We start from the raw sequence: 12,507 nt of genomic DNA, 5'->3' as shown, positions 1-12,507 counted from the left end.
GGCATCACCGCGATCGGTGATGTCCTGTATTAGCAGCGGGTCCCGGCCGTTGATGGCCGCAGGGACCGCCGCAATAGGTGTGTATTCGCAGCTTAAGACGCACCAACTTTCCCCCCCAGTTTTGGGGAAGAAAAAGTGCGTCTTATACGGTGAAAAAAATACGGTTTATATATATATATATATATATATATATATATATATATACACACTTTGCTTTTTATTATATCTTTTTTTTCTGGGATGTGATTTGACAGAAAATCAGCAATTTTGGAATTTAGTTTTTTTTTATGCTTACGCTATTCACTGTACAAGATCATTAACAAAATATTTTAATACATCAGACATTTCCGCATGCGACAATATCATATATGTTTATTTATTGATTTTATTTTTATTTTTTTTCTTGTAAAATAAGAAAAGCAGGGAATTACATTTTTTTTTATAGGGGAAAGCCTTTATTAAAAAAAAATGTAAAACTTTTTTTTTAAACCTTTTTAGTCCCTATAAGGGACTATTTATAGAAATCTTTAGATTACTAATACTCAGTAGGCAGTGTTATCTACAATCTACTTTTCTGGTCTGCTAGAAGGCAGACCAGAGAAGAGGATTGCCGCAGAAAGCTGGGAGCTTGTAAGTGGAGCCATATTTACTGATTACTCGAGTATATGCAAAAAAAGGAAACAGAAAAGAGAGCGCACTAATGTACCATGATTCTGTATGTATAGGAGATACACAGGGGAACAGAGACTGGTGCGCTCACCTGGGGGTGTTGTGTTACAGACACAACACCGTTGAGGGCTTGTTTCCCAGATCCCTGGGAGGTAGTGGTGGAAGAGCTGCTGGGCACCCGTTCATCTCGGGAACTGGTCCTGGACGTCTGGTATAAGGAAAAGGATAGTGGAATCCCGGTTCCACAAAGAAGCGGTGCTTGGTAGCGCTCGTTTCCAACGAGAGGTGAAAAATTGTAATCCACGAACTCGGATATGGCATAAAGAAAAGAGTCTTTATTCGCACATGCAATAACAAAAGGGATAACGCGTTTCGAGGGGCGGAGACCCCCTCTTCGTCAGATCCAATCATATGTTGGGATAGGTTCCCGTCCCATTTATACAGAATAAAGCCAGCGAAAAAATACACACTGGCGAATCAAATTGCGCTGCACAATATACATCCTATTTAAATGTACATATCAATAATCAATAATATATATACACATTAAAAAGATTAAAAGAATTCCCGCTGGAAAAAGAGGAAGGGGAGAAAAGTTCAGAGAAAAAAACTATAATGATAGTATGCTCACTCATAGATCCCAGGTTGAGGGTTCGGGTGGCTCCCTTGTTTGGGCCGCCAATGGTTGTAATAAAGTTCAGTGGTCCAGTGCCGTGATTCCTGGTGAGATGAAAAAACGCATAGCAGAGGAGGAACTGGCCACACAGGAGATGGGAGACCGTTCTCCCGGCCGAGAATTGCTCCAGGTAGATGTCAGATCACCGCATCGGCGGAGCTCCACGAGACACACTGCACCTGACCTTCTCCGGGTTAGAAGGCACGGAGGATGGGGGGAATCGCAGGCTTGAAAGCAGTGGCTCGGCTCCACGGAGTAGTGAGTGGGTTAACTGTGTCTTACTACCGCATCCATTGCGAAATGCAGTGCACATCCTTAAAAGGTATTTTTGAGTAATATAACCATACTGGTGAATTTATTTAGATATTAGTCTTCTACTAGCTCTTCTTGGGCCCTGAGGTATTCATTATTTGTGATGATTCACACACCTGGATATTAGGTTTTACTGGACATATTCAAATTGATTCAATGTATAAGTTCTACTGCCTCATTAAGACCATACGGTTGAAGTGATTCCAACCTATATATCCAGAACATTTCCCTCTTTGCCAGGGCTTCTGAACGATTGGTGATATGGTTGGGAATGTGATCAATTGGAATAATGGAGAATGAATTTGCAACACCTTTGTGTTTTAAAGTGATGTGCCGTGACAGGCTGTGTTTCATATAGCCCTTCTTGATGTTACTTCTATGTTGGTTGGTCCTTAAATGCAGTTTCTGTGACGTGCGACCAACATATTGTAACCCGCAGCAGCAGTTGATTAAGTAGATCACATATTGGGACTGACAGGTAAGATGGAATTGTATGTTGAATTTTTCTCCTGTATGGTGACTTGAAAAAGAGGTATTGGGGTTGGTTATTGTTTTACAGCACAGGCATCTTTTGGTGTTGCATCTGAATGCCCCTTTCTTTTGGCTCGTTTCCATAGATGTTGTTGCTTTTTTCTTTTGTTTCTTTAGACGGCTTGGAGCCAACATATTTTTTAGGGAGGGGGCCCTTCTAAAGGTCATTGAAGGTTGTACAGGTAAAATATCCTTGAGGTACGGATCGCATCTCAAAAGGCCCCAATGTTTTTTTAGGATGTTCCTAATTTTCGAATGGCCGGTTGAATAGGTGGTAATAAAGTTACCGGCGAATTTCTTAGTATTAGAGATCTTTACTAGACCAGTCTGTCTATTAATGGTTTCATTCTTTTGTTCATCCTTAGTTTCCACTTTCATTTTTTTTAGCCATCTGTGATGAAGCTAAACAGTCAACCTGGGTGAGTAGCAAAGTTTTGTGGTATGCATTCTCTACCAAGGATTTAGGATATCCTTTCACTTTGAAACGTTTTTTTTAGGGTTTTGGATTGTGTAATGAAAGTTCTTGTCTCCGTGCAATTTTTCCTGATTCGTCGGAATTGGCCATATGGAATATTCAGTTTCCATTTATTGTAATGGCCGCATAGGAATGGAACATAACTGTTTGAATCTACTGACTTGAAATGAGTAGAAGTGATGATTTGGTTGTTAGTATGTGAGATTTGGAGGTCTAGGAATTCAATGGTCATGCTTGAAATATTCGGGGTCAAAGTATGGCCCCAGTTGTTTTCATTAATTTCTTTAATTAATGTTTCCAGTTCTTGTGGGGAACCTCTCCATAGTAAGAACAAATCATCTATATATCTTTTATAGATGACTGTGTTGTTCTGGAATAAGGGGTTCCTTCTGAGGAAAATGTCTTCAAATTGGCCCATAAAGAGATTGGCATACGACGGGGCGACCCTAGTCCCCATGGCCGTTGCTTTTATTTGGTGGAAGGTCGCCCCGTCGTATGTGAAAAAATTATTCTTTAGAATGGTTTCTAGACACTTCATAAGAAATGAGGTCTGTTCCGGTGGCATAATGGGATCATTTTCTAAGTAGAAAGCCGTACATGCTAAGCCCAGATCAGGTTTTATATTGGAGTACAATGCTGATACGTCCATAGTAACCAGCAGCATGCCTTCCTCCCATGTGACATCTTTGAGGGTAGTAATTAATTCGTCCGAGTTTTTTAAATAGCTCGGTATTTTTTGAACATAGGGTTGGAGTATCAGATCAAGATACTGTGAGATGTTACTGGTTATGCTGTCTATGTCATATGATGGGTCTTCCGGGTGGGTGGGTGTATCTGATCTTTATGAATTTTAGGCAGATGGTAATAAAATGACATTTTTGGGTTGGGTATCCATAGAAAGAGTTTTTCTTTTTTCGTGAGTATTTTTTGTTGTAAGCCCTTCTCTAGGAGGGTGGATATTTGGATTTTTAGTTCTGGTAAAGGATCGTTCGCTACTCGTTGGTAGTAGGAGGTGTCTCCTAGTATTTTCCAGGCTTCAATGTTATAGTCATTGTAGTTCTGAATAACGACTCCGCCACCTTTGTCCGCAGGGCGGACCACAATGTCCGTATTGTCCTGTAGGGTTTTTAATGATGTTTGTTCATTTTTTGAGAGGTATCCCTCTTTAGAATAGGAGGGAAATTTATCAGGGAGAGATTTAAATTCCTCTGCTACGGAATCGTGGAATGCCCTTAGTAGATGTCCCTGGCTGTTTGTTGGGTAAAATTTTTACTTGCTTCTGACTGTGGGATGGATCCCCAAAATTCCGGTTGTATATGATTCAGCGATTTTTTTTGGTGTTATTGGGTAGTATGAAATGACGCTGTAAGGTAAGTTTCCTAGTAAACCTATGCAAGTCAAGAAACAAGTCGAATTTTTTGGGATGATATTTAGGGCAAAAAGAGAGACCTTTTTGTAACAAGGATAATTCACCCTCATTAAGGGTGTGATCAGATAAGTTGAAAATTTTAATAGTTTGATCCTTTGTGGCAGTGGAAGTTTTGGAATCCTTTAGGAATTCCGTTTTAGTTTTTCGTTGTTGTTTGTGTTTACCCCCTCTTGTGCCACGTCTAATTTTCTTTTTTTGGCTTTCCCTGGGGTGAAATAATCCATTATTGTTCTCGTTTTGTTGTTGCCTTCCTCTAAAAAATGGTTCTGAGGTCCCTTGATGTGACTAGGATTTCCTACCTCGGGATGAGGGGATGATTGATTCTGAACCTGATTCCTCCCCCTTGTAGTTTTAGCCGTATCATCTGAGAGATTAATTAAATCAGATAGCAAGGGGGTATCGATGTCATTAGAAGTGGGTTGATGAATCTATGCTGTTATTGTGAACGTATGTAGTGATTCTCTGATTGTTTTCAAAAACGGTACCAGGGCTTCTTGTCCAGCTTTAGAGTTATCCACCATTACTTGTTTTAATACTATTGGAGAGGATGCTGGGCTGGTCTCGTGGACTGTCATTATCGACAAATTCAGTGAGTTGTCTTTCAAAGGTGAAGGAGAAAGTTGGAGGATTGGTGTGATATCTTCTATGTTGAAGATGGGGTCCTCCTTAAGTTTTTCTTTTAGACATGAAATTGACTGTCTAATATTATTCATATGTTCCGCCGCTCGGTGGGGATCTTGTTTGGGTGTATCCGAGATAGGTACTATGTCATCCATATCGATTGGGAGTAATGGATTTTTTCCCAATACAACAACATTAGTAGGTTTTTGTATGATAGTACTTGATTCCTTCCGGAGTGGAGTGTTGGTAGTTTTTTTCCTCTGTGAGCGCCTGTGGTGGGTGTTTTGGGAAGGGTAACATTTTTCTTTTCACTGGTATTGCTCTTCTTCCTTTGAGGGATGGTCGAATAGGGTTGAAAGTAGTGAGAATTATCCTCTCTTCATTCTTTTTGTTTAGTCATATAGGTGGAATTCCGTCATACTGGTCCTCTGTTGGTATTGTAAGGTTGAGGATGTTTCTGAGGTCCCCAGGTCTTATTGGAATTATAGTTGTGGTATGGTTTATTCATTTTCCTGGGAGTTCTTAATCCGTTGTTCCTTGGTGTGATTCCAGATCCGTATTTTGAGGTTTGATTGGGAGATAGAGGTGTTGAATCCTCATTCTCCAAGGATTGTTTATTGATATTTTTGCTTCTTGTCCATGTTCTATAGATGTTCCTAGTTTTGTCCATACGATCTCTTTTTAGTTTACTGGCTTTTTTGATTATTAATTCTTGTTGAGTTTTTGATATGGGAGTGGATATTTTATTGTTCAAAATTTTGTATGCATTTTGCATGCATAATGAATACAAAATTTTGAACAATAAAATATCCACTCGCATATCAAAAACTCAACAAGAATTAATAATCAAAAAAGCCAGTAAACTAAAAAGAGATCATATGGACAAAACTAGGAACATCTATGGAACATGGACAAGAAACAAAAATATCAATAAACAATCCTTGGAGAATGAGGATTAAACACCTCTATCTCCCAATCAAACCTCAAAATACGGATCTGGAATCACACCAAGGAACAACGGATTAAGAACTCCCAGGAAAATGAATAAACCATACCACAACTATAATTCCAATAATCCTTAATGAGGGTGAATTATCCTTGTTACAAAAAGGTCTCTCTTTTTGCCCTAAATATCATCCAAAAAAATTCGACTTGTTTCTTGACTTGCATAGGTTTACTAGGAAACTTACCTTACAGCGTCATTTCATACTACCCAATAACACCAAAAAAATAGCTGAATCAGATACAACCGGAATTTTGGGGATCCATCCCACAGTCAGAAGCAAGTCAAAATTTTACCCAACAAACAGCCAGGGACATCTACTAAGGGCATTCCACGATTCCGTAGCAGAGGAATTTAAATCTCTCCCTGATAAATTTCCCTCCTATTCTAAAGAGGGATACCTCTCAAAAAATGAACAAACATCATTAAAAACCCTACAGGACAATACGGACATTGTGGTCCGCCCTGCGGACAAAGGTGGCGGAGTCGTTATTCAGAACTACAATGACTATAACATTGAAGCCTGGAAAATACTAGGAGACACCTCCTACTACCAACGAGTAGGGAACGATCCTTTACCAGAACTAAAAATCCAAATATCCACCCTCCTAGAGGAGGGCTTACAACAAAAAATACTCACGAAAAAAGAAAAACTCTTTCTATGGATACCCAACCCAAAAATGGCATTTTATTACCATCTGCCTAAAATTCATAAAGATCAGATACACCCACCCGGAAGACCCATCATATCGGGCATAGACAGCATAACCAGTAACATCTCACAGTATCTTGATCTGATACTCCAACCCTATGTTCAAAAATTACCGAGCTATTTAAAAAACTCGGACAAATTAATTACTACCCTCAAAGATGTCACATGGGAGGAAGGCATGCTGCTGGTTACTATCGTATCAGCATTATACTCCAATATAAAACATGATCTGGGCTTAGCATGTACGGCTTTCTACTTAGAAATTGATCCCATTATGCCACCGGAACAGACCTCATTTCTTATGAAGTGTCTAGAAACCATTCTAAAGAATATTTTTTTCACATACGACGGGGCGACCTTCCACCAAATAAAAGGAACGGCCATGGGGACTAGGGTCGCCCCGTCGTATGCCAATCTCTTTATGGGCCAATTTGAAGACATTTTCCTCAGAAGGAACCCCTTATTCCAGAACAACACAGTCATCTATAAAAGATATATAGATGATTTGTTCTTACTATGGAGAGGTTCCCCACAAGAACTGGAAACATTAATTAAAGAAATTAATGAAAACAACTGGGGCATTACTTTGACCCCGAATATTTCAAGCATGACCATTGAATTCCTAGACCTCCAAATCTCACATACTAACAACCAAATCATCACTTCTACTCATTTCAAGTCAGTAGATTCAAACAGTTATGTTCCATTCCTAAGCGGCCTTTACAATAAATGGAAACTTAATATTCCATATGGCCAATTCCGACGAATCAGGAAAAAGACAAGAACTTTCATTACACAATCCAAAACCCTAAAAAAAAGTTTCAAAGTGAAAGGATATCCTAAATCCTTGGTAGAGAATGCATACCACAAAACTCTGCTACTCACCCAGGATGACTGTTTAGCTTCATCACAGATGGCTAAAAAAATGAAAGTGGAAACTAAGGATGAACAAAAGAATGAAACCATTAATAGACAGACTGGTCTAGTAAAGATCTCTAATACTAAGAAATACGCCGGTAACTTTATTACCACCTATTCAACCGGCCATTCGAAAATTAGGAACATCCTAAAAAAACATTGGGGCCTTTTGAGATGCGATCCGTACCTCAAGGATATTTTACCTGTACAACCTTCAATGACCTTTAGAAGGGCCCCCTCCCTAAAAAATATGTTGGCTCCAAGCCGTCTAAAGAAACAAAAGAAAAAAGCAACAACAACTATGGAAACGAGCCAAAAGAAAGGGGCATTCAGATGCAACACCAAAAGATGCCTGTGCTGTAAAACAATAACCAACCCCAATACCTCTTTTTCAAGTCACCATACAGGAGAAAAATTCAACATACAATTCCATCTTACCTGTCAGTCCCAATATGTGATCTACTTAATCAACTGCTGCTGCGGGTTACAATATGTTGGTCGCACGTCACAGAAACTGCATTTAAGGACCAACCAACATAGAAGTAACATCAAGAAGGGCTATATGAAACACAGCCTGTCACGGCACATCACTTTAAAACACAAAGGTGTTGCAAATTCATTCTCCATTATTCCAATTGATCACATTCCCAACCATATCACCAATCGTTCAGAAGCCCTGGCAAAGAGGGAAATGTTCTGGATATATAGGTTGGAATCACTTCAACCGTATGGTCTTAATGAGGCAGTAGAACTTATACATTGAATCAATTTGAATATGTCCAGTAAAACCTAACATCCAGGTGTGTGAATCATCACAAATAATGAATACCTCAGGGCCCAAGAAGAGCTAGTAGAAGACTAATATCTAAATAAATTCACCAGTATGGTTATATTACTCAAAAATACCTTTTAAGGATGTGCACTGCATTTCGCAATGGATGCGGTAGTAAGACACAGTTAACCCACTCACTACTCCGTGGAGCCGAGCCACTGCTTTCGAGCCTGCGATTCCCCCCATCCTCCGTGCCTTCTAACCCGGAGAAGGTCAGGTGCAGTGTGTCTCGTGGAGCTCCGCCGATGCGGTGATCCGACATCTACCCGGAGCAATTCTCGGCCGGGAGAACGGGTCTCCCATCTCCTGTGTGGCCAGTTCCTCCTCTGCTATGTGTTTTTTCATCTCACCAGGAATCACGGCACTGGACCACTGAACTTTATTACAACCATTGGCGGCCCAAACAAGGGAGCCCCCCGAACCCTCAACCTGGGATCTATGAGTGAGCATACTATCATTATAGTTTTTTTCTCTGAACTTTTCTCCCCTTCCTCTTTTTCCAGCGGGAATTCTTTTAATCTTTTTAATGTGTATATATATTATTGATTATTGATATGTACATTTAAATAGGATGTATATTGTGCAGCGCAATTTGATTCGCCAGTGTGTATTTTTTCGCGGACTTCATTCTGTATAAATGGGACGGGAACGTATCCCAACATATGATTGGATCTGACGAAGAGGGGGTCTCTGCCCCTCGAAACGCGTTATCCCTTTTGTTATTGCATGTGCAAATAAAGACTCTTTTCTTTATGCCATACCCGAGTTCATGGATTACAATTTTTCACCTCTCGCTGGAAATGAGCGCTACCAAGCACCGCTTCTTTGTGGAACTGGGATTCCACTATCCTTTTCCATATTTACTGATTGGAAGACTGCGATTTCACCACAGGTGGTCCAATCAGTCTCTGTTTAGCCCCCTCATACTTTAGATGCCATGATCAGTGTTGTTCAGGCTTCCGAAGGGTTAATGTCTGATTGCTGATGTCTGCCATTACCGGCGGGGCTATGAAATGAGCGCAGCTGCTGAGCTCACTGCATAGATCATGAACACCGCAGGGCATAAATGTATGCCGAGGCAGCGAAATTGTACATTTATGTTCTGCATCCTCTAGGGATTAAAAAATTGTTAATAACTAAATTAAAAATCCCAAACTGATCACAAAATGCTTAGATTTAAACTCCTTGGGGATGCAGATCATTTTCTTCTTTGTATTTTCAATTTCTCCTTCTCATTTTTAAAAAAGCCAAAACCTTGTCATTTGTACATCTAAAATTGTGGGACCAATTATATGTTGTAGTGATTTCTTTCATTTTACCATAAAATCTATCGCCAAAACCCCAACTTTTTTTTTTTTTTTTTTACAAAAAGGCAATGTTATCATTTTTGGAAGTTTGCTTTTTCTGCAGAGCACTTTATGGTGAAACTGACATGTGCACTGTCTGTGGATCAGTCCAATTATAACAATGTAGTGTTTGCTTCAGTTTACGTATAAAAAAAAAAAAAAAATGTAAAAAAGAACATGTTTTTTTTGAAAAATTAAAAAATGGGAGTGAACTTTCATTAAAGGAGGGGGCTTTTCAATATATATTTTTGAAAAAATCCTTTTTTATTTTAACTTTTTGCTACTTTTTAAGTCCTTGTGGGGGACTTCTAAAACAAAGCAAAAAACCCTTTAACCTTTTAACTGTAGGTGTTTTGTGCCAGGTTTATTAAGAAAAAGGAGAAGTTCTGTGGCTCGTTAAGTAAAATTCAGTGTTCACCATGAGGTTATTATGGTTCGGACAAGTATAAGACTAGTATCACCAAATCTAACACCCAAAGAACATTTCTAAATTATCGATGCTTCCCTTCTTATTTTATATGTTTTGTCGGAAATTATGTATAGATATAGATGTTTATCAGATAAGATGTTTTAATTTATTTATTTTTTTCAGGTTGTTTAGACGAGATGTCATCATTGACCTCAGCCTTGTTTCCCTGGTTTCCAAAGGACTAGCTGCCATGAAAGGAAAGAGGTAAAATGTTTGTCCATGTTTAAGTGGCTATCCATTTTCATTGTCACTAGTACTACTATATAAAACACATGAAGCCGGTCTAATAAAAATACAGATAAAGCATCTACCTACCTTATTTTCTGTCTATTTAACTTATCTGGCAGGTAGGGGGAACAAACTCATTCTGCTGCTTTAACTGTGATTGGCTGAGCGGCAGTATGACACTGGGCCCGATGTCACGTCGGGGTCCAGAAACATGCTTTCTCTCAGAAAGAGGATTGGAGCAGGACACAGAGGCACCATAGGAGTGCTGGAGGTAAGGACAGGTTTATTTTTTAGATACTGTAGTATGGGAATTCTTCTGAAAAAAAAAATCCTTCCCGTCAGATTAGTAATGTAATGAATATTTGTGGAAGGACACACTATAAATATATATAACACATCCAGGAAGGTTCCAGACAATTACACTTTTTCACATTTTAGTATTTTGCGGCCCTCTACTAAAATAAAAAGAAAATTTCAACTTCCCCCATCATTCTGCCCTTGATACCCCAATGATGACAAAATAAAAACAGAATATTTTCTAATTTATTGAAAAGAAAAAACATATGTGACATAAGTATCATACCCTTTTTTATCTAAGTACTAAGATGAACACTAGAGATGAACGTGCCGAATCCGGTAAACCCAGATTTTTCTTGAACTTTTCAGCAAACACTAGAGATTTTATCAGTTAAGCTCGCATGAGCTGGTAAATAGTGTGAAAAACCTGAAAGCATGTTTTTTTGTCGGACGGAAGAAGCAGAGTGGGCAGGGGACGGTGTGATGACGCAGGGAAATCAGTTGATCACATAATAACCCAGGTCTTCCACATAAACATTTATTACTCATTGTGCTTTCTCCTCTGCCACCCAAAAAATGTGTTTAAGTTACACGTTATTCGTTCTGATACATTTGAAATTTGTTACCCAAATACCTTCAGTACTCATTGTGCTGTCTCCTCTGCCATGTAAAAAGGTTCAAAGCGTTAAAACTTAGATTTGACAAGTAGGTTAGGGAAAATATACCCAAAAAGGATAAAAGTAACAACAAAAAAACATGTCTGGAAAAGGAGTAGGTGGACAGGGTAGAGGGCAGAAGACCCCTGCCATGTTCTCTGCCAGCAAGATTGCTTGTGGCAGTGCTAGTACAGGTAGCGGCAACAGCAGCCAGGTGTCACGTGGCAGTAGTGGTATCTGTGTCAGCTATGCCAAGTTCTCACTGCCTATGACAGGTTATGTAATATGATAATGAGCCACCGGTCATTGGATTGCTTGGCGTCTACATTTACATAGGGAAGTAGAAAGGTACGACAAGGCCAGGAAATTGTAGTGACACTTTCACTGTGGCACTGATCAGGCTCAACTGCTGACACCCCCTATCTATCCTCCTCGACGGACATCTTGCACCCCACAATGAAGAGCATAGCTTATTCCCCTCCTCCTTCCCCACCCTCCTTTCATCGCTGCAAAATCAAGTGCTACCATGCTGTTACATCTGCTGCGCCTGGGCAAGAAAATGACACGTCAGTGACATGCCACTGCACAGGGGCCCGGATGGATCTGGATCAGGTTTTTGTTAAGAATATCTCTGTACTTTGTTTCATTAAGCTTTACATCAAGCATGACCAGTCCTCGTTTGCTAATCACTGAAAAACACACTCTGAGCATGATGCTGCCTCCACCATGCTTCACTGTAAGGATAGTGTAGGACAGATGATTAGCAATGTCTGGATTTCTGTAGACATGAAGCTTAGCATTGAGGCCAAAAAGTTCAGTCTCGTTTTCATCAAAACAGAGAAAGTCATTTTCATAGTCTGAGAGTTCTTTAGGTGCTTTTGGTAAACGCCAGGCAGCAGGTTCTAGATCTTTCGGCAATTAAATAACACTCAAAACATTTGTATAACTACCTAAGAGCTCTAAAGTCCTGCATAATACTGCAAGGGTCCCCTAGGAATGTATACAAGTACACTTAAAGTGGTTTCAAGGCTAAGTTTCAAGATTATGGCGACATGTAGTACCGCATGGTAGCCAACAGCTTGTTTAAAAACACATTGCACTAGAAGATTCTGTGTGCATTTAAACACTGAAATGGGTGGTGTATGTGTGGGCCTGGCAGATAGTAGTTGCAGCAATGGTGATTGTAGACTGATGGTAGTTGTAGCCAGCGGACAGCAGGCAGTGAAAGACTGGTGGTTGTTGTATCCAGCAGACAGCAGTCAGTAATGGACTTTGGCAACAGTAGTATCCAGCGATATGCAGGCAGTGCTAGACTGGTGGGAGTAGTAGTAGA

At 39.7% G+C, this 12,507-nt stretch overlaps 1 protein-coding gene across 3 annotated transcripts in view; it reads left to right on the top strand.

The window, feature by feature from the left end:
- Window positions 1-12,507, top strand: part of LOC130294677 (indolethylamine N-methyltransferase-like) — a 78,513-nt gene that overhangs the window by 14,154 nt on the left and 51,852 nt on the right. For all 3 annotated transcript variants that reach the window (XR_008848576.1, XR_008848575.1, XR_008848577.1), the window contains one exon: window positions 10,117-10,197. The gene's annotated coding sequence lies outside the window, so the exon portion shown is untranslated. The remainder of the gene's footprint in view (window positions 1-10,116; window positions 10,198-12,507) is intronic.

The sequence above is a fragment of the Hyla sarda genome, chromosome 10 (assembly GCF_029499605.1).
Source record: "Hyla sarda isolate aHylSar1 chromosome 10, aHylSar1.hap1, whole genome shotgun sequence".
NCBI classification, from domain to species: domain Eukaryota; kingdom Metazoa; phylum Chordata; class Amphibia; order Anura; family Hylidae; genus Hyla; species Hyla sarda.
The sequence above is the reverse complement of the archived record's forward strand: the minus strand, read 5'-3'. Positions and strand labels throughout refer to the sequence as shown.